Source organism: Triticum dicoccoides, chromosome 1B (assembly GCF_002162155.2).
Source record: "Triticum dicoccoides isolate Atlit2015 ecotype Zavitan chromosome 1B, WEW_v2.0, whole genome shotgun sequence".
Lineage (NCBI taxonomy): Eukaryota > Viridiplantae > Streptophyta > Magnoliopsida > Poales > Poaceae > Triticum > Triticum dicoccoides.
In genome coordinates, this window is record NC_041381.1 from 100,085,680 (window position 1) to 100,107,391 (window position 21,712).

The window sequence follows — 21,712 nt, forward strand, 5'->3', positions numbered from 1 at the left end:
CATCGATCAGGTGTTCAGCCCTCCCCTCGCCCCTCTATTTATAGGGGAAGGGGGAAGGGGGCCGGCCCCCTCTAGATGAGATCTAGAGGGGGGGGGGGGCGGTGGCCAGGGAGGGGGGCTTGCCCCCAAGCAAGGGGGACGCCCCCACTAGGGTTCCCCCCAACCCTAGGCGCATGGGCCCAATGGGGGGGCAGCCCTCCAGGGGCTGGTTCCCTGCCCCTTGCGGCCCATGAGGCCCTCCGAGAGGGATGGCCCCTCCCGGTGGACCCCCGGATCCCCTCCGGTGGCCCTGGTACAATACCGATATGCCCCCGAAAGTTTCCGGTGTCCGTATGACAAGTTCCCATATATAAATCTTCACCTCCGGACCATTCTGGAACTCCTCGTGACGTCCGGGACCCTGAACAACATTCGGTAATCACATACAAGTCTTCCTAATAACCCTAGCGTCACCGAACCTTAAGTGTGTAGACCCTACGGGTTCGGGAGACACGCAGACATGACCGAGACGGCTCTCCGGTCAATAACCAACAGCGGGATCGGGATACCCATGTTGGCTCCCACATGCTCCTCGATGATGTCATCGGATGAACCACGATGTCGAGGATTCAATCAACCCCGTATACAATTCCCTTTGTCAGATGGTATGTTACTTGCCCGAGACTCGATCGTCGGTATCCCAATACCTCGTTCAATCTCGTTACCGGCAAGTCACTTTACTCGTACCGTAATGCATGATCCCGTGACCAGACACTTGGTCACTTTGAGCTCAGTATGATGATGCACTACCGAGTGGGCTCAGTGATACCTCTCCATAATAAGGAGTGACAAATCCCAGTCTCGATCCGTGTCAACCCAACAGACACTTTCGGAGATACCTGTAGTGCACCTCTATAGTCACCCAGTTACGTTGTGACGTTTGGTACACCCAAAGCACTCCTACGGTATCCGGGAGTTACACGATCTCATGGTCTAAGGAAGAGATACTTGACATTGGAAAAGCTCTAGCAAAACGAACTACACGATCTTGTGCTATGCTTAGGATTGGGTCTTGTCCATCACATCATTCTCCTAATGATGTGATCCCGTTATCAACGACATCCAATGTCCATAGTCAGGAAACCATGACTATCTGTTGATCAACGAGCTAGTCAACTAGAGGCTTACTAGGGACATATTATGGTCTATGTATTCACACGTGTATTGCGATTTCCGTATAATACAATTATAGCATGAATAAAGACAATTATCATGAACAAGGAAATATAATAATAATCCTTTTATTATTGCCTCTAGGGCATATTTGCAACAATCTCCCACTTGCACTAGAGTCAATAATCTAGTTACATTGTGATGAATCGAACACCCATAGAGTTTTGGTGTTGATCGTGTTTTGCTCGCGAGAGAGGTTTAGTCAACGAATCTGCGACATTCAGATCCGTATGTACTTTGCAAATATCTATGTCTCCATCTTGAACATTTTCATGGATGGAGTTGAAGCGACGCTTGATGTGCCTGGTCTTCTTGTGAAACCTGGGCTCCTTGGCAAGGGCAATAGCTCCAGTGTTGTCACAGAAGAGTTTGATCGGCCCCGACGCATTGGGTATGACTCCTAGGTCGGTGATGAACTCCTTCACCCAAATTGCTTCATGTGCTGCCTCCGAGGCTGCCATGTACTCCGCTTCACATGTAGATCCCGCCACGACGCTCTGCTTGCAGCTGCACCAGCTTACTGCTCCACCATTCAACATATACACGTATCCGGTTTGTGACTTAGAGTCATCCAGATCTGTGTCGAAGCTAGCATCGACGTAACCCTTTACGGCGAGCTCTTCGTCACCTCCATAAACGAGAAACATGTCCTTTGTCCTTTTCAGGTACTTTAGGATATTCTTGACCGCTGTCCTGTGTTCCTTGCCGGGATTACTTTGGTACCTTCCGACCAAACTTACGGCAAGGTTTACATCAGGTCTGGTACACAGCATGGCATACATAATAGATCCTATGGCTGAAGCATAGGGGATGACACTCATCTCTTCTTTATCTTTTGCCGTGGTCGGGCATTGAGCTGAGCTCAATCTCACACCTTGCAATACAGGCAAGAACCCTTTCTTGGACTGATCCATTTTGAACTTCTTCAAAATCTTATCAAGGTATGTGCTTTGTGAAAGACTTATGAGGCGTCTCGATCTATCCCTATAGATCTTGATGCCTAATATGTAAGCAGCTTCTCCAAGGTCCTTCGTTGAAAAACACTTATTCAAGTAGGCCTGAATGCTGTCCAAAAGTTCTATATCATTTCCCATCAAAAGTATGTCATCTACATATAATATGAGAAATGCTACAGATCTCCCACTCACTTTATTGTAAACGCAGGCTTCTCCATAAGTCTGCATAAATCCAAATGCTTTGATCATCTCATCAAAGCGAATGTTCCAACTCCGAGATGCTTGCAGCTGCCCATAAACGGATTGCTGGAGCTTGCATACTTTGTTAGCATTCTTAGAATCGACAAAACCCTCCGGCTGCATCATATACAGTTCTTCCTTCAGATGCCCGTTAAGGAATGCCGTTTTGACGTCCATCTGCCATATCTCATAATCATAGTATGCGGCAATTGCTAACATGATTCGAGCGGACTTCAGCCTCGCTACGGGAGAGAATGTCTCATCGTAGTCAACCCCTTGAACTTGCCGATAACCCTTAGCGACAAGTCGAGCTTTATAGACGGTAATGTTACCATCCGCGTCCGTCTTCTTCTTAAAGATCCATTTGTTTTCTATCGCTCGCCGATCATCGGGCAAGTCTGTCAAAGTCCATACTTTGTTTTCATACATGGATTCTATCTCGGATTGCATGGCTTCAAGCCATTTGTTGGAATCTGGGCCCGCCATCGCTTCTTCATAGTTCGAAGGTTCACCGTTGTCTAACAACATGATTTCCAGGACAGGGTTGCCATACCACTCTGGTGTGGAGCGTGTCCTTGTGGACCTACGAGGTTCAGTAGCAACTTGATCCGAAGTACCTTGATCATAATCATTAATTTCCTCTCAAGTTGGTGTAGGCACCACAGGAACATTTTCCTGAGCTGCACTACTTTCCGGTTCAAGAGGTAGTACTTCATTGAGTTCTACTTTCCTCCCACTTACTTCTTTTTCCAGAAAGGATCCGTTCTTGGCAACAAAGGTCTTGCCCTCGGATCTTAATTAGAAGGTATACCCAATGGTTTCCTTAGGGTATCCTATGAAGATGCATTTTTCCGACTTGGTTTCGAGCTTTTTAGGTTGTAATTTCTTGACATAAGCATCGCATCCCCAAACTTTTAGAAACGAAATCTTAGGTTTCTTCCCAAACAATAATTCATAGGGTGTCGTCTCAACGGATTTGGACGGTGCCCTATTCAAAGTGAATATAGCTGTCTCTAGAGCGTATCCCCAAAATAATAGCGGTAAATCGGTAAGAGACATCATAGACCGCACCATATCCAATAGAGTGCGATTACGACGTTCGGACACACCATTATGCTGAGGTGTTCCAGACGGCGTGAGTTGTGAAACAATTCCATATTTCCTTAAGTGTGTACCAAATTCGTGACTTAAGTATTCTCCTCCATGATATGATCGTTGGAACTTTATCTTTCGGTCACGTTGATTCTCTACCTCATTCTGAAATTCCTTGAACTTTTCAAAGGTCTCAGACTTGTGTTTCATCAAGTAGACATACCCATATCTACTCAAGTCATCAGTGAGAGTGAGAACATAACGATATCCTCCGCGAGCCTCAACGCTCATTGGACCACACACATCAGTATGTATGATTTCCAATAAGTTGGTTGCTCGCTCCATTGTTCCGGAGAACGGAGTCTTGGTCATTTTGCCCATGAGGCATGGTTCGCATGTGTCAAATGATTCATAATTGAGAGACACTGAAAGTCCATCAGCATGGAGCTTCTTCATGCGCTTGACTCCAATGTGACCAAGGCGGCAGTGCCACAAGTATGTCGGACTATGGTTATCAACTTTACATCTTTTGGTATTCACGCTATGAATATGTGTAACATTACGTTCGAGATTCATTAAGAATAAACCATTGACCATCGGGGCATGACCATAAAACATATCTCTCATATAAATAGAACAACCATTATTCTTGGATTTAAATGAGTAGCCATCTCGTATTAAACGAGATCCGGATACAATGTTCATGCTCAAACTTGGCACTAAATAACAATTATTGAGGTTCATAACTAATCACGTGGGTAAATGTAGAGGTAGCGTGCCGACGACGATCACATCGACCTTGGAACAATTCCCGACGCACATCGTCACCTCGTCCTTCTCCAGTCTCCGCTTATTCCGCAGCTCCTGCTGTGAGTTACAAATATGAGCAACGGCACCGGTATCAAATACCCAGGAGTTACTACAAGTACTGGTAAGGTACACATCAATTACATGTATATCAAATATACCTTTAGTGTTGCCGGCCTTCTTGTCCGCTAAGTATTTGGGGAAGTTCTGCTTCCAGTGACCCTTCCCTTTGCAATAAAAGCACTCAGTCTCAGGCTTGGGTCCATTCTTTGACTTCTTCCCGGCAACTGGCTTACCGGGGGCGGCAACATCTTTTCCATCCTTCTTGAAGTTCTTCTTACCCTTGCCCTTCTTGAACTTAGTGGTCTTATTGACCATCAACACTTGATGTTATTTCTTGATTTCAACCTCTGCTGACTTCAGCATTGAAAATACTTCAGGAATGGTCTTCACCATCCCCTGCATATTGTAGTTTAACACAAAGCTCTTGTAGCTCGGTGGGAGCGACTGAAGGATTCTGTCAATGACCGCGTCATCCGGGAGGTTGATCTCCATCTGGGACAGGCGGTTGTGCAACCCAGACATTTTGAGTATGTGCTCACTGACAGAACTGTTTTCCTCCATCTTACAACTATAGAACTTGTCGGAGACTTCATATCTCTCGACCCGGGCATGAGCTTGAAAAACCATTTTCAGCTCCTCGAACATCTCATATGATCCGTGTTTCTCAAAACGCTTTTGGAGCCCCGGTTCTAAGCTGTAAAGCATGCCGCACTGAACGAGGGAGTAATCCTCAGCACGTGACTGCCAAACGTTCATAACGCCTTGGTTCTCTGGGATGGGTGCTTCACCTAGCGGTTCATCTAGGACATATGCTTTCTTGGTTGCTATGAGGATAATCCTCAGGTTCCGGACCCAGTCCGAATAGTTGCTGCCATCATCTTTCAGCTTGGTTTTCTCTAGGAACGCGTTGAAGTTCATGTTGACATGAGCATTGGCCATTTGATCTACAAGACATATTTTGCAAAAGTTTTAGACTAAGTTCATGATAATTAAGTTCATCTAATCAAATTATTTAATGAACTCCCACTCAGATTGACATCCCTCTAGTCATCTGAGTCGACTAGGCCGTGTCCGATCATCATGTGAGACGAACTAGTCATCATCGGTGAACATCTCCATGTTGATCATATCTTCCATACGAGTCATTTTCGACCTTTCGGTCTGTTGTGTTCCGAGGCCATGTCTGTACATGCTAGGCTCGTCAAGTTAACCCTAAGTGTTCATGCATGTGTAAATCTGTCTTACACCCGTTGTATGTGAACGTAAGGATCTATCACACCCGATCATCACGTGGTGCTTCGAAATGACGAACTTTAGCAACGGTGCACAGTTAGGGGGAACACTTTCTTGAAATTATTATAAGGGATCATCTTATTTACTACCGCCGTTCTAAGTAAACAAGATGCATAAAACATAATAAACATCGCATGCAATTATATAGTAGTGACATGATATGGCCAATATCATATAGCTCCTTCGATCTCCATCTTCGGGGCTCCATGATCATCTTCGTCACCGGCATTACACCATGATCTCCATCATCATGATCTCCATCATTGTGTCTTCATGAAGTTGTCACGCCAACGACTACTTCTACTTCCATGGCTAACGCGTTTAGCGATAAAGTAAAGTAATTTACATGGCGTTCTTCAATGACACGCAGGTCATACAAAAAATAAAGACAACTCCTATGGCTCCTACCGGTTGTCATACTCATCGACATGCAAGTCGTGATTCCTATTACAAGAACATGATCTCATACATCACAATATATCATTCATCATTCATCACAACTTCTGGCCATATCACATCACATGACAATTGCTGCAAAAACAAGTTGGACGTCCTCTAATTGTTGTTGTATCCTTTACGTGGCTGCAATTGGGTTCTAGCAAGAACGTTTTCTTACGTACGAATAACCACAACGTGATTTTGTCAACTTCTATTTACCCTTCATAAGGACCCTTTTCATCGAATCCGCTCCAACTAAAGTGGGAGAGACAGACACCCGCTAGCCACCTTATGCAACTAGTGCATGTCAGTCGGTGGAACCTGTCTCACGTAAGCGTACGTGTAAGGTCGGTCCGGGCCGCTTCATCCCACAATACCGCTGAAGCAAGAAAAGACTAGTAGCGGCAAGCAAGTTGACAAGATCTATGCCCACAACAAAATTGTGTTCTACTCGTGCAATAGAGAACTACGCATAGACCTAGCTCTGATACCACTATTGGGGAACGTTGCAAAAAATTAAAAAATTTCCTACGGTTTCACCAAGATCCATCTATGAGTTCATCTAAGCAACGAGTCATGGGAGAGAGATTGCACCTACATACCACTTGTAGGTCGCGTGCGAAAGCGTTCAAGGGAACGGGGATGATGGAGTCGTACTCGCCGTGATCCAAATCACCGATGACCAAGTGCTGAACGGACAGCACCTCCGCGTTCAACACACGTACGGAGCGGATGGCCCATCCTAGTGGACCCCCGGAACCCCTCCGGTGGCCCCGGTACAATACCGATATGCCCCCGAAACTTTCCGGTGTCCGTATGACAACTTCCCATATATAAATCTTCACCTCCGGACCATTCCGGAACTCCTCGTGACGTCAGGGATCTCATCCGGGATTCCAAACAACATTCGGTAATCACATACAAGTCTTCCTAATAACCCTAGTGTCACCGAACCTTAAGTGTGTAGACCCTACGGGTTCGGGAGACACGCAGACATGACCGAGACGGCTCTCCGGTCAATAACCAACAGCGGGATCTGGATACCCATGTTGGCTCCCACATGCTCCTCGATGATGTCATCGGATGAACCACGATGTCGAGGATTCAATCAACCCCGTATACAATTCCCTTTGTCAGACGGTATGTTACTTGCCCGAGACTCGATCATCGGTATCCCAATACCTCGTTCAGTCTCGTTACCGGCAAGTCACTTTACTCGTACCGTAATGCATGATCCCATGACCAGACGCTTGGTCACTTTGAGCTCATTATGATGATGCACTACCGAGTGGGCCCAGTGATACCTCTCCGTAATACGGAGTGACAAATCCCAGTCTCGATCCGTGTCAACCCAACAGACACTTTCGGAGATACCTGTAGTGCACCTTTATAGTCACCTAGTTACGTTGTGACGTTTGGTACACCCAAAGCACTCCTACGGTATCCGGGAGTTACACGATCTCATGGTCTAAGGAAGAGATACTTGACATTGGAAAAGCTCTAGCAAAACGAACTACACGATCTTGTGCTATGCTTAGGATTGGGTCTTGTCCATCACATCATTCTCCTAATGATGTGATCCCGTTATCAACGACATCCAATGTCCATAGTCAGGAAACCATGACCATCTGTTGATCAACGAGCTAGTCAACTAGAGGCTTACTAGGGACATATTATGGTCTATGTATTCACACGTGTATTACGATTTTCGGATAATACAATTATAGCATGAATAAAGACAATTATCATGAACAAGGAAATATAATAATAATCCTTTTATTATTGCCTCTAGGGCATATTTCCAACATATACATCATTATGCAATGCTTACAAATTACGCATATTTGATGCAGTGTGTGATTCAGCAAATGGAAAAAGGGTGGACACTTATTTCTTTACACTTGAGCTTGAGCATGGTGAAATTTTCTATGGCCCAATCAGTAATTTGGAGTACTGGAACCCTTCAGTGGAAGTTCTTGATTATGTTGATCCTACCACATTCTCATATTCTTTCATTGAAGAGCACCTAACTTGGTTGGGATATCTAGTGGGTGAGCACATACTTTACTGGTGCTTGCCTGACAAATCAATTGCAGATGGTTTCGTCAGAATTAAATATGATGATGATGTGCAACACATCATCAGAGCTAGTGTTGATCATAAAGTGCTGGTTATTATGGTTGACCATGCAGATTTCATCAGCAATTTTAGGGCTGGATCCATATGCACATTGCCATCAATTCAGTGCCATGTTGCAATGCAAACTGCAAGTGATGCATCCTTCCACCAGAGTGTCATTTCTGTCAATGAAGATGAGCCATTTTTAGAGTTTGCTGCAACTGGAACTGAACCTGAAAGCTTTCTTATACAAGGTGTAGATCACAATCTGCTTACTGAAGATGGAGCAGTAGTAATTGAAGATATAGTTGTCTCTGAATCAGATATTAGTGATAGTGATTATGACATAGATGAGGGGGATGATGATATTTACGATGACAATATTGAATTTGATGTTGATGAACCAGCTGAGGAAGAAGAGGATGACGTGGATGTAGATGACTATTTGCTTGATGATGAAGATCTTAATCTGCCCATTGAGGAAGCCGAGTAGTTGAGGTGCAAGTTTACTGGCTTCAATTCAAAGGTGGACATCGTTGCCCATGCCTTCAAAGTGGGATGGTCTTTGCTGATATGAAGGAGCTTAGACTTGCTATTACTGCATATTCTGTTAAGAACAGAGTTTAGATAAAGAAGTTAAAGAATGACAAAACTATAATAGAGGCTATTTGTGAAAGAGGTTGCCCATGGTGGCTAAAAGCTGGCAAGGACAACGGGGCAGCGGGATTTGTAATCAAGGCTTACTATGGAGAGCACTGTTGTCAGAAGAAATGGAAGATAAGGTAGATGACAACTAAGTTTCTGTGCGAGTATTTCATAGATGAGTTCAGGGATGACCAGAAAATGTCACTTGGTACATTTGCAAGTAAAATCACCAAGGCATTCAATGTGACCCCTAACAGATGGAAGCTAGCTAGGGCTAGAACTTCAGCCCTGAAAGAGATCCATGGTGATGAAGAACATCAGTTCAGTAGGCTATGGGACTATGAGCATGAATTAAGGACTACAAACACTGGCTCTACATTTTTGTTATCAACTGGCAGAAGAAAGACCCAAAATTTCCAATGGGCAGGAAGTGTCTGAAGAAACTGTATTGGTCTTATGATGCATGTAAAAGAGGGTGGTTAAAGGGGTGCAGGCCTATCATTTTCATCGATGGATGTCACATGAAAACAAGGTTCAAAGGAGTTTGGCTTAGTGTTGTTGGAATTGATCCAAATGACTACATTTCCCCATTGCAATGGGTTGGGTTGAAGTAGAATGCACTGGATCCCGGGAATGGTTTCTAACAACTTTGAGAGATGATCTAAACATCACTAACACTGCTCATTTCACAATTATGAGTGACAAGCAAAAGGGGTTGATAAATGCTGTGCAAAAAGTGTGGCCATATGCAGAGCATAGGTTTTGTGTGAGGCATATGTATCAGAATTTCACTAACACTGCTCCATTTTGTACAAGTGCTAAAAATTCTGATGTGGCAAAGTAATTAAAAGTAGAGAGATAAGTGTGGTGACCCAGAAAGAAACAATGCCAAGCGCGAGAACGTAGGCAAACCACTTAAATTGGAAGGATCCCACCAATGCATGAAGAAATTTAGTTGCAAAATCATTAAATGAAGGATGCTTAGCACCAACAAATTAAGCACCTATGCATCAGGGGCTTTAGTTGCTAAAGTTTGTAATGTGCTTAGCACCTCATGTAAGCACCAATCCATTGGAACTAGCCTTATCTCCTAGACCGCTCAGACTTCTCTCTCTCTCTCTCCCTCCCCATTACTCGAGTGCAATTTTCTGTAGTAGCGCGAGCGGCCTGGTACCCTATACCAGGTGCCGTTCATAAAGAATTCAGTGGCACCAAGATATGTGCAATTGCTTTGCTCATTAGTAAAACAGCGTTCTTACCTGGAATCCATTTGGGCCTACTCCTCCAGACATGCATGGGATTCCTAGCTGGGAGATATGTCCCTGACAAAGTATCAGACTTTTTCGAGTTGGATCCTCTGTGCCTATGTGCTTTAGTAATATCTCATATTGGCCACAAAAGATCCTTGGTAGCTTCATCCTTCACTGCACGTCCACATGCCTGAGACATATTTGTGTGCCCCTATTTATGAGCAAGTACATGCTAGAGGAGAGTCTCTGACTAAATCCCTGTGCATGGAGAGGAAGACATATGTCTCAACCTCCTTTCATGGAGCACACTTTGTGGTCTTCAGATGCAAATCCCGGGCAAACAGGTCTTTGGCATTGTTTCAGCTTTTACAAGGAGGCCACCACCCGAACCTCTACGATGAAAGTGAACTTGTAGTCAAACAATGTTAAGAGTATACATCATCTAATAGGTCGCGCAGCCGCCGCCGCCCTCTGCCCTGCCCCACCGCGGTCGCCTCCCCCGGCCATGGCCTCGCCCTGCCGCGGCCGCCGCCCTCGGCCCCGCCCCGCCACCACCATCGAACCTAGGTCCCATGGTGGTTGGCGATGTTTCCATGCGCGCCGCACTGGCGTGCTATGGCCCTATTGCGGCCTCGTCCCCCTCACACCACGGGAACCTTGTATCCCCGTCGGTCCTGTCAGTGTCAAAACCGGCAGATCTCAGGTAGGGGGTCCCAAGCTATGTGTCTTAGGATCGATGGGTAACAGGAGACGAGGGACATGGTGTTTACCCAGGTTCGGGCCCTCTCTAAGAGGTAAAACCCTACTCCTGCTTGATTATAATTTATGTGTATGATTATAGAGTTGATCTACCTCGACATGATATGTTGTGGTCTCAAACCTAAGGGTATAATGAATAATGTCATGATCCCCTGTCGACTGGCCTGGCCCTGGCTTATATAATGTACTTTGAGGCCTAGGATAATAAGAGTCCTAGTCGAATACGTTGGTGGAGAGGAGTCCTTGTCTTGAACGCCAAGTCTTGTGGAATCTTCCTTGTGTATGCATCGGCTGTCCGAACTGGCCCAATAGTGAACCGCCATGGGGGTCCTCAGCCCGAGATACTGGTTGGGAGACGACATGGTGAGTACCCACTAGTCCAGGACACCGTCAATAGCCTCTTGAACTGGTCTTCAAGTTTGGTACGCTCCTCGATTCTTCCGAACCATTCTTCATCTTCAGTCATCGGTCTTGAAAACTGGTTCAACAAATCTTCTCATCTTCGATCTCGAGGATCGGCGAAGTGAATCTGAAGAGATTACACGTCGGGTATCCGAGGAGCCCCTTTAATTTTTCGGCCTTTATCAATGCCTTGTTATTTTTATGCCACACCTGGGTTTGAAGTTGTTCCCGTGCGACAGTGTCCTCTTGTGTCCGAGCTCCACTACCGGACTGCATCTGAGGTATCCTCTTGCAGCCAAACTCCAACGCTGGACTGCATCCATGCTCCAACGCCGGACTATATCTGAGCTCCAACACCGGACTGTATCTGAGGTGTCATACATCACGTTGGTTCGAAAAATTTGAAGGAGTTCTGCCGAGCTTAATGCCAGAAATGCCCTCTATGGAGCTAGCCATTTGTATCGATCTTTATCCCGGACAGCATCTGAGGTCGTGTACCACCTTGGTCATGGGATTATTGTTTGCGGATTTTATTTTATTTACTGACGAGATATATAGCCAGTAGCCCTCAAGGTGCGTGTCGGCCTAAAATCCGAGATGCACAATAGAGGAGATAGTGATAGGTGGACGGGCCCTTGAAAGAGGGTTTTGAGAAGTCGCCATAATATATTAGCTTGATGCCTGATAAGTCCCAGTTGGTACCTATTGTTGTCTAAAGACGCTTTTGCCCATAGTTCGGTCAAACCGAACACTGAGCACTTTGAATTTACTGCATTGAATAGGCAATGCATTAGTCCCCGAGACACTGGTCGGGTGGCAACACCAGATCAAGGGATCGATGTGCCCCTTTAATATTACTGAATGATTAGCCCGAGGCCCAGTAGCCCCCGAGCCTTAATGCGGGCATGGGTGGCAGAATTAAGGATCGATATCCAGAGTAAAATCACAAATTATGTGTAATGATTCTATGTATCCAAGTACTCTACATCATTAATGCTCAGGTCCGCATTGTACAAAACTTTGTTAACCGACCATCGGCCTCAACATCTTTGGTCAGTAGCCGGGGAGTGTTTGTCCTACTTTATAAAGCCTTTATAAGGGCAAAGATTTATGACAAACAAGGCAATAAGGTTATATGGTTTTATAAACAAAGGTACACGGAGAGATACGTTATATTACCTTTGAACATAAGAAACATCTTACAAACAAAATAGTCTCTCTATTGGTTCCTTTCTTTGGGTTGTCATGCTGATCATGATCATGAAACCTCACCTCATATCAATGTGGGAGGAAAATATTGAGGATTTAGTTCGGGGAAAGTTCCCAAACTCTATGGTCCAATGAATCGAACTTTTCACTTCCGTCGTTGCCGACCAATTATATTCTTAAGATAGTTAGCTTTAGGGTTCACCCAGTATGAGGTACTAATCCGGATGACCCAGTAGTAACAATCACAGAGGTGCTCCCTTTACCACCTAGACGAACAATCGGGAACATAGGGGTAAGCACAGGAGCCAGGCAACCCAGCTTGGCCAAAATCTTAAGTCAAAATGATGCGTATTTATGGCTTTATAAGGATAATTACGGAAGACAGCGCTTGTATAATGAATACAAATGCTAATGACATATGTTTATTTTGATTCCGTTTGCGACCGTTTATCAGTTGAAAGTGGCCCATCGTCGGCTTACACCGCCTTGTAGATACTACATAGGGTGTTTCCACAATAACAAAACAACCCTTAGCTGACGTCTCGGTGCTCGAAGGTAGTTGTGTTAGCGGAAATGAGGCAATCAGATATGCCGGCTTTATAACTTTCACTTAGTCATAGGAGCTTAAAGTTGTGAGGCTAGTTACTATCCCCCGGTTAGTGTTCGGCGACAACCGAGGTCAAGCCGTAAACACTTCAGCCAATGTTATGAACGGACCGTTGTTTAACATGGGGTGACCTCTATCGATCTTATAGTTTAACACAGTCATCGGATTGCTGACCAGTTTGCGCTTATTGTGACAGTCAGTTTTTGGCTTTCTCCACTGAGGTGCTTTAACCATGTGAGATGGAAGCACAATTGCAGTAGTTCTCCCATAGCACACCTAGCCGAACAAAGCGGAACGTAGGAGCCAAGCATACGAGCTGGGCAACTCAACTATTGACTGAATACACAATACAAAACCGATGCATATATAGCAATATCCGAGAATTTTTTTGCCGAGGAGTCCATGAAGTGTTCGGCTCTAGTCACAGCCCCACGTTCATATTGCCAAAGTTTTAGAGGTGTCCGGCGTTGTACCGAAGACTTATGTTGGAAACACAGAAATAGGTTAAAAGTGGCATAAGCTTGGAAAACTAAAAGACTTCCGTAAAAACTTAAAGTCCGAACTAAATAAAGTTTTTGGTGCCAATCCATAAATTGGTCTTGAAGTTTTTTGTGCTTCTGTCGTGCTTTACCATGACATATCCGATCTTTAGACTGCAAGTAGGTCACCATCGGCTTCAATCTCCTTATCCCGAAGGCGGAGTCCTTCTCCGAGGCCAGTTTAGCGAACTAAACTCGAGCGGATTTAGAGAGAAGTCAGACTATCTAGCTATTGACCATACACTCAAGTCAAAAAAGGAGCGGTAGAAAAAGACTTTGCAACGACCAAGAAGAAAACACATTACTATAAAACGGCTCATATAAATTTTAAGAGCCCCCGGTTAGCATGGCTAAAGGGAGTTTCTTTTAAGAAAAAATTTATGTGAGCATGGTCGAACCGAACAGAAATAAAAAATTAAAACTTTGAGCATGAAAGCGACTTAGCTGGTTAATGTGCTCGGTGTCAATGCGAGACCCGAGCTTACACTGAGACGAGGTTCCAGCCCCCAAGCCGGTCCCGAGGTGGCAGAGCGAAGAGCTCAACACTCCAAAGTGGCAACATAGCACGACCAATGTGGGAGGTGGAACCTCTATTCCATCTGAGGCGATGGAGCAGGCCGACAATATGACACTGAAGTTCTCGGCATGGGTTAATGAAGTGATGACGAAGCCCCTGGTCTAGCCGAGGTGACGTGGTACATCGGTACACCGAGGTGACAGCACTTCCCAACCAGGATCATTTACTTGTGCACATAAAATAGTGCAAGCAGGAGATAATACTAATAATTAAAAAATCATAGCATAATAATTATTTAGGCAAAGTGAGTAATAAAAGAAACATGGCCTGTGTGCCGAACACTGGATGAGGTAGAGATCTCTCAGCGATGCCGAAGTCCCCGAGGCAACCGAACATGTTGGTATGGCAATTCGACCAACAAGGTGATCACGCGAGCTGATTTACGCCGATTGGGACAACGACGTCAGCTTGCCGAAATGACTGCGTGGCGCAGTCGAAGTCGATTACCTACACATGTAAAATAGTGTAGTCCAAAAAAACAATATAAATATATACAAAAAGATCCTCGCATAATTAAATTTATGCAAAATAAATAAAGAAAGAAATAATTTAAAGAGATGTGGCCAGGCGTCGAAGCCAATGTCGATGCAGGGTGTTGTTGGCGAACGTGGTAATTTCAAAAAAAAAATCATATGATCATGCAAGATCTATCTAGGTGATGCATAGCAATGAGAGGGGAGAGTGTGTCCATGTACCCTCATAGACCAAAAGCGGAAGCGTTTCAATAACGCGGTTGATGTAGTCGAACTTCTTCGCGATCTAACCGATCAACTACCGAAGGTATGACACCTACGCGTTCAGCACACGTTCGGCTCGATGACGTCCCTCATGCTCTTGATCCAGTTGAGGACGAGGGTGAGTTCCATCAGCATGACGGCATGGCGATGGTGATGATGATGTTACCGGCGCAGGGCTTCGCCTAAGCTCTACGATGGTATGATCGAGGTGTGTAACTGTGGAGGGGGGCACCACACATGGTTGAGAGAAACTTGTGTGTTCGAGGGTGCCCCCTACCCCTGTATATAAAGCAGAAAGGGGGAGGCCGGCCGGCCCCTAGGGCGCGCCCCAAGAGATGAGTCCTACTAGGACTACTAGTTCTAGTAGGATTCCACCACAAGGGAGAAGGAGGAAGGAAAGCAGATGGAGAGAGAGTAGGAAAGGGCGGCAGCGCACCCCCTTCCCTTGTCCTATTAGGACTCCAATGGGGGGCGGTTTGACCTGGGCTCCCTCCTCTCTCTCCACTAAGGCCCATGGTGGCCCATTAGTTCCCCGGGGGGTTCCGATAACCACCCCGGCACTCTGGTTTTACCTGAAACTTCCCGGAACTCTTCCGGTGTCTGAATAACATGGTCCAATATATCAATATTTATGTCTCGACCATTTAGAGACTCCTTGTCACGTTCATGATCTCATCCGGGACTCTGAACAAACTTAGGTCATCAAAAACACATAACTCATAATACATATCGTCATCGAACGTTAAGCGTGCGGACCCTACGAGTTCGAGAACTATGTATAGATGACCGAGACTCATCTCCGGTAAATAACCAATAGCGGAACCTGGATGCTCATATTGGCTCCCACATATTCTATGAAGATCTTTATCGGCCAAACTGCATAACAACATACATTGTTCCCTTTGTCATCGGTATGTTACTTGCCCGAGATTCGATTGTTGCTATCATTATACCTACTTCAATCTCATTACCGGCAAGTCTCTTTAATTGTTCTGTAATACTTCATCCTGCAACTAACTCATTAGTCACATTGCTTGCAAGGCTTATAGTGATGAGCATTACCAAGAGGGCCCAAAGATACCTCTCCGAAACACGGAGTGACAAATTCTAATCTCGATCTATGCCAACCCAACAAACACCTTCGGATACACCTGTCGAGCATATTTATAATCACCCATTTAGGTTGTGACGTTTGATAGCACACAAGGTGTTCCTCTGGTATTCAGGAATTGCATAATTTCATAGTCTGAGGAACATGTACAAGTCATGAAGAAAGCAGTAGCAATGAAACTATAATGATCATAATGCTAAGCTAACAGATGGGTCATGTCCATCACATCATTCTCCTAATGATGTGATCCCATTCATCAAATGACAACACATGTCTAGGGTGAGGAAACATAACCATCTTTGATTAACGAGCTAGTCAAGTAGAGGCATACCAGGGACACTATGTTTTGTCTATGTATTCACGCATGTACTAAGTTTCCAGTTAATACAATTCTAGCATGAATAATAAACATTTATCATGAAATAAGGAAATAAATAATAACTTTATTATTGCCTCTAGGGCATCTTTCCTTCATGCATCGGCGTGACAAAGCATGTATTCATAGAGCAGTCCGAGTCCCCGATGAGGTGTTCGCCGAACTTGAGACGGGAAACTAACCGAACCATCACGCAACAATCATTAATGCGGCCGTCATTTGACAGACCTGTGTACAGATTAAGGAATAAACCAGAGTAATAATTCCTTGGAAAAAATAAACCCAAGAAAGAAAAAAAATACTAGGATTAATAGCACCGGGTTTCTCTGTTGTAGCAATCTAGAGAAAGGTTACTCCCAAAATTGGGACTCGATCCGCACACCCATTGCCTAATGGGCGATGAAGCGACGAGATGGCGATGCTGGCAAAGGTTGGCTCGCCGAGGCAAAGCCCCCGGTCCAGCTAACGTGACGAAGCTAGTCGGCTGGTGACCCCAAGTCTCCGTAGTAGGTTGATGAAGAGGGGGAGGCACCCTAGGGTTTCCCCTAGGGGGCGGCAGCCAGGGCAGATTGGATCTCCCTAGGGAAACCCTAGGGAGACTGGCCCCCCAAGCCAAGCAGGTGGAGGCTTGCCTCCCAAGTCAGGTGGAGGTGCCCCACCTCCCCAAGCAACGTGGGAAAGGGTGTGGGGGCACACAGCCCCTTAGTGGTCTAGTTTGCCCCCCCCCCCTTGGCCCATGAGGCCCTGCAACACTTGCCGGGGCCCCCGAAACACCTTTCGGTCATGCTGGCCATAGCCTGGTAGCCCCGGAACACTTCCAGACTCCAATACCCTTCCTCCAATATATCGATCTTCACCTTCGGACCATTCCGAAACTCCTCGTCACATCCGGGATCTCATACGGGACTCCGAACAAACTTCGGTAACCACATACTATTTCCCATGACAACTCTAGCATCACCGAACCTTAAGTGTGTAGACCTTACGGGTTCGGGAACCATGCAGACATGACTGAGACACCTCTCCGGCCCATAACCAATAGCGCGATCTGGATACCCATCTTGGCTCCCACGTGTTCCACGATGATCTCATCGGATGTACCAGGATGTCGAGGATTCAATCAATCCCGTATAAATTCCCTTTGTCCATCGGTATGTTACTTGCCCGAGATTCGATCGTCGCTTTCCCTATAACTTGTTCAATCTCGTTACCGGCAAGTCTCTTTACTCGTTCTGTAATGCATGATCCTGTGGCTAATTTCTTAGTCACATTGAGCTCATTATGATGATGCCTTACCGAGTGGGCCCAGAGATACCTCTCCGTCATACGGAGAGACAAATCCCAGTCTCGATTCGTGCCAACCCAACAGACACTTTCGGAGATACCTGTAGTGCATCTTTATAGGAGGTATACCCAATTGTTTTGGGTGTCCTATGGAGATGCATTTATCTATTTTGGTGCAAGCTTATCTGGCTGAAACCTTTTCACATAAGCGTCGCAGCCCCAAACTTTTAAGAAACGACAGCTTAGGTTTCTCTAAACCATAGTTCATATGCTGTCATCTCAACGGAATTACGTGGTGCCCTATTTAAAGTGAATGCGGTTGTCTCTAATTCTTAACCCATAAACGATAGTGGTAATCAGATAAGAGACATCATTGTATGCACCGTATCCAATAGGGTGCAACTATGATATTCGGACACACCATCACACTATGGTGTTCCGGCGGTATTAGTTGTGAAACAATTTCCACAATGTCTTAATTTTGTACCAACCTCGTAACTTAGATAATCATATCATAGACATGTTATCCTCTTGTCACGACGATCTTCAACTTCACTCTGAAATTACTTGAACCTTTCAATAATTCAGACTTGTGTTTCATCAAGTAAATATACTTAGCATCTACTCAAATCATTTGTGAAGTAAGAACATAACGACATCCACTGCGTGTCTCAGCACTCATTGGACTGCACACATCAAAATGTATTACTTCCAAAAAGTTGCTTTCTAGTTCCATCTCACCGAAAATGAGGCCTTTCAGTCATCTTGCCCATGTGGTATGATTTGCATGTCTCAAGTGATTCAAAATCAAGTGTGTCCAAACGATCCATCTGCCTGGAGTTTCTTCATGCGAACATACCAATAGACATGGTTCATATGTCTCAAACTTTAAAAAAACGAGTGAGCCCAAAGATCCATCAACATGGAGCTTCTCCATGCATTTTATACCAATATTACTCAAATGGCAGTGCCACAAGTAGGTGGTACTATCATTACTATCTTATATCTTTTGGCATGACCATATGTATCAATACGATCGAGATTCAATAAACCATTCATTTTAGGTGCAAGACCATTGAAGGTATTATTCAAATAAATAGAGTAACCATTATTCTCCTTAAATGAATAACCATATTGCGATAAACATAATCCAATCATGTCTATGCTCAACGCAAACACCAAATAACAATTATTTATGTTTAACACCAATCCCGACGGTAGAGGGAGCGTGCGATGTTTGATAACATCAACCTTGGAAACACTTCGAACACATATTGTCACCTCGCCTTTAGCTAGTCTCCGTTTATTCCATAGCCTTTTATTTCGAGTTACTAACACTTAGCAACCAAACCGGTATCTATTACCCTGGTGCTACTTGGAGTACTAGTAAAGTACACATTAATATAATGTATATCCAATATACTTATGTCGACCTTGCCAGCCTTCTCATCTACCAAGTATCTAGGGTAGTTCTGTTTCAGTGACCGTTCCCCTCATTATAGAAGCACTTAGTCTCGAGTTTGTGTTCAACCTTGGGTTTCTTCACTAGAGCAGCAACTGATTTGCCTTTTCATGAAGTATCCCTTCTTGCCCTTGCGCTTCTTGAAACTAGTGGTTTCACTAACCATCAACAATTGATGCTCCTTCTTGATTTCTACTTTCGCGGTGTCAAACATCGCGAGTAGCTCAAGGATCATTATATCTATCCCTGATATGTTATAGTTCATCACGAAGCTCTATTAGCTTGGTGGTAATGAATTTGGAGAAACATCACTATCTCATCTGGAAGATTAAATCCCACTCAATTCAAGTGATTGTAGTACTCAGACGATCTGAGCACATGCTCAACGAATGAGTTTTTCTCCCTTAGTTTGTAGGCTAAGAAACTCGCCTGAGGTCTTATACCTCTTAACGTGGGCATGAGCCTGAAATCCCAATTTCAGCCCTGGGAACATCTCATATGTTCCGCGACATTTCAAAAACATCTTTGGTGCCTCAATTCTAAACCGTTTAACATTACTGAACTATCACGTAGTCATCAACACGTGTATGTCAGATGTTCGCAACATCCACAGACAACGTTCAAGGTTCAGCACACCGAGCGGTGCATTAAGGACATAAGCCTTCTGCGCAGCAATGAGGACAATCCTCAGTTTATGGACCCAGTCTGCATAATTGGTACTATCAACTTTCAACTAAAATTTCTCTATGCACATATCTAAAAAAAGTATAACTAATGCGTAAGCTACGACATGATATTGCAAAGAACTTTTTACTATGTTCATGATAATTAAGTTCATCTAATCAAATTATTTAATGAACTCCCACTTAGATAGACATCCCTCTAGTCATGTAAGTGATACATGTTCTGAGTCAACTAGGCCGTGTCCGATCATCACGTAAGACGGACTAGTCATCATCGGTGAACATCTTCATGTTGATCGTATCTACTATACGACTCATGTTCGACCTTTCGGTCTCTCGGGTTCTGAGGCCACGTATGTACATGCTAGGCTTGTCAAGTCAACCTAAGTGTTTTGCATGTGTAAATCTGGCTTACACCCGTTGTATGCGAATGTTAGAATCTATCACACCCGATCATCACGTGGTGCTTTGAAACAACGAACTTTCACAACGGTGCACAGTTAGGGGGAACACATTCTTGAAATTTTAGTGAGGGATCATCTTATTTATGCTACCATTGTTTTAAGCAAATAATATGTAAACATGACAAACATCACATGCAAATCATAAAGTGACATGATATGGCCAATATCATCTTGCGCCTTTGATCTCCATCTTTGAGGCGTGGAATGGTCACCTTCGTCACTGGCATGACACCATGATCTCCATCATCGTGCATTCACGAAGTTGTCTCACCAACTATTACTTCTACTACTATGGCTAACGGTTAGCAATAAAGTAAAGTAATTACATGGCATTTTGATTGACACGCAGGTCATAAAATAAATTAACACAACTCCTATGGCTCCTACCGGTTGTCATACTCATCGACATGCAAGTCGTGATTCCTATTACAAGAACATGATCAATCTCATACATCACATATCATTCATCAAATTCTTTTGGCCATATCATGTCACACAGCATACCATGCAAAAACAAGTTAGATGTCCTCTAATTGTTGTTGCATGTTTTACGTGGCTGCTACGGGTTTCTAGCAAGAACCTTTCTTACCAACGCAAAAGCCATAACGGTGATATGCCAATTGATATTTACCCTTCATAAGGACCCTTTTCACCGAATCTGATCCGACTAAAGTGGGAGAGACTGGCACCCGCTAGCTAGCCACCTTATGCAACAAGTGCATGTCAGTCGGTGGAACCTGTCTCACGTAAGTGTACGTGTAAGGCCGGTCCGGGCCGCTTCATCCCACAATACCGTCGAAACAAGATAGGACTAGTAACGGTAAGCAAGTTGAACAAACCAACGCCCACAACTACTTGTGGTCTACTCGTGCATAGAATCTACGCATAACCTAGCTCATGATGCTACTATTGGGGAACATAGCGATAATTCAAAATTTTCTACGCATCACCAAGATCAATCTAGGAGATTCTAGCAACAAGAGAGAGAGAGAGGATGAGCATCTTCATACCTTTGAAGATCGCAAGAACACGGTTAATGGAGTCGTACTCGCGGTGATTCAAATCGCAGAAGATCCGAGCTAGCGCCGAACGGACGGTGCCTCCCCGTTCAACACACGTACAACCTGGGGACGTCTCCTCCTTCTTGATCCAGAAAGGGGAGAGGAGAAGTTGAGGGAGAACTCCGATAGCACGACGGCGTGCTTGTGGTGGACCTCATGGTTCTCCGGCAGGGCTTCGCCAAGCACTACAGAAGAGGAGGAGATGTATGAGGAGGGAGGGGCTGCACTAGGGGAAGGGTCACGGCTGCCCTCCCACCTCCTCACTATATATAGGGTGAATGGAAGAGGGGGAGGCGCCCTAGGGTTTCCCCTAGGGGGCGGTTGCCA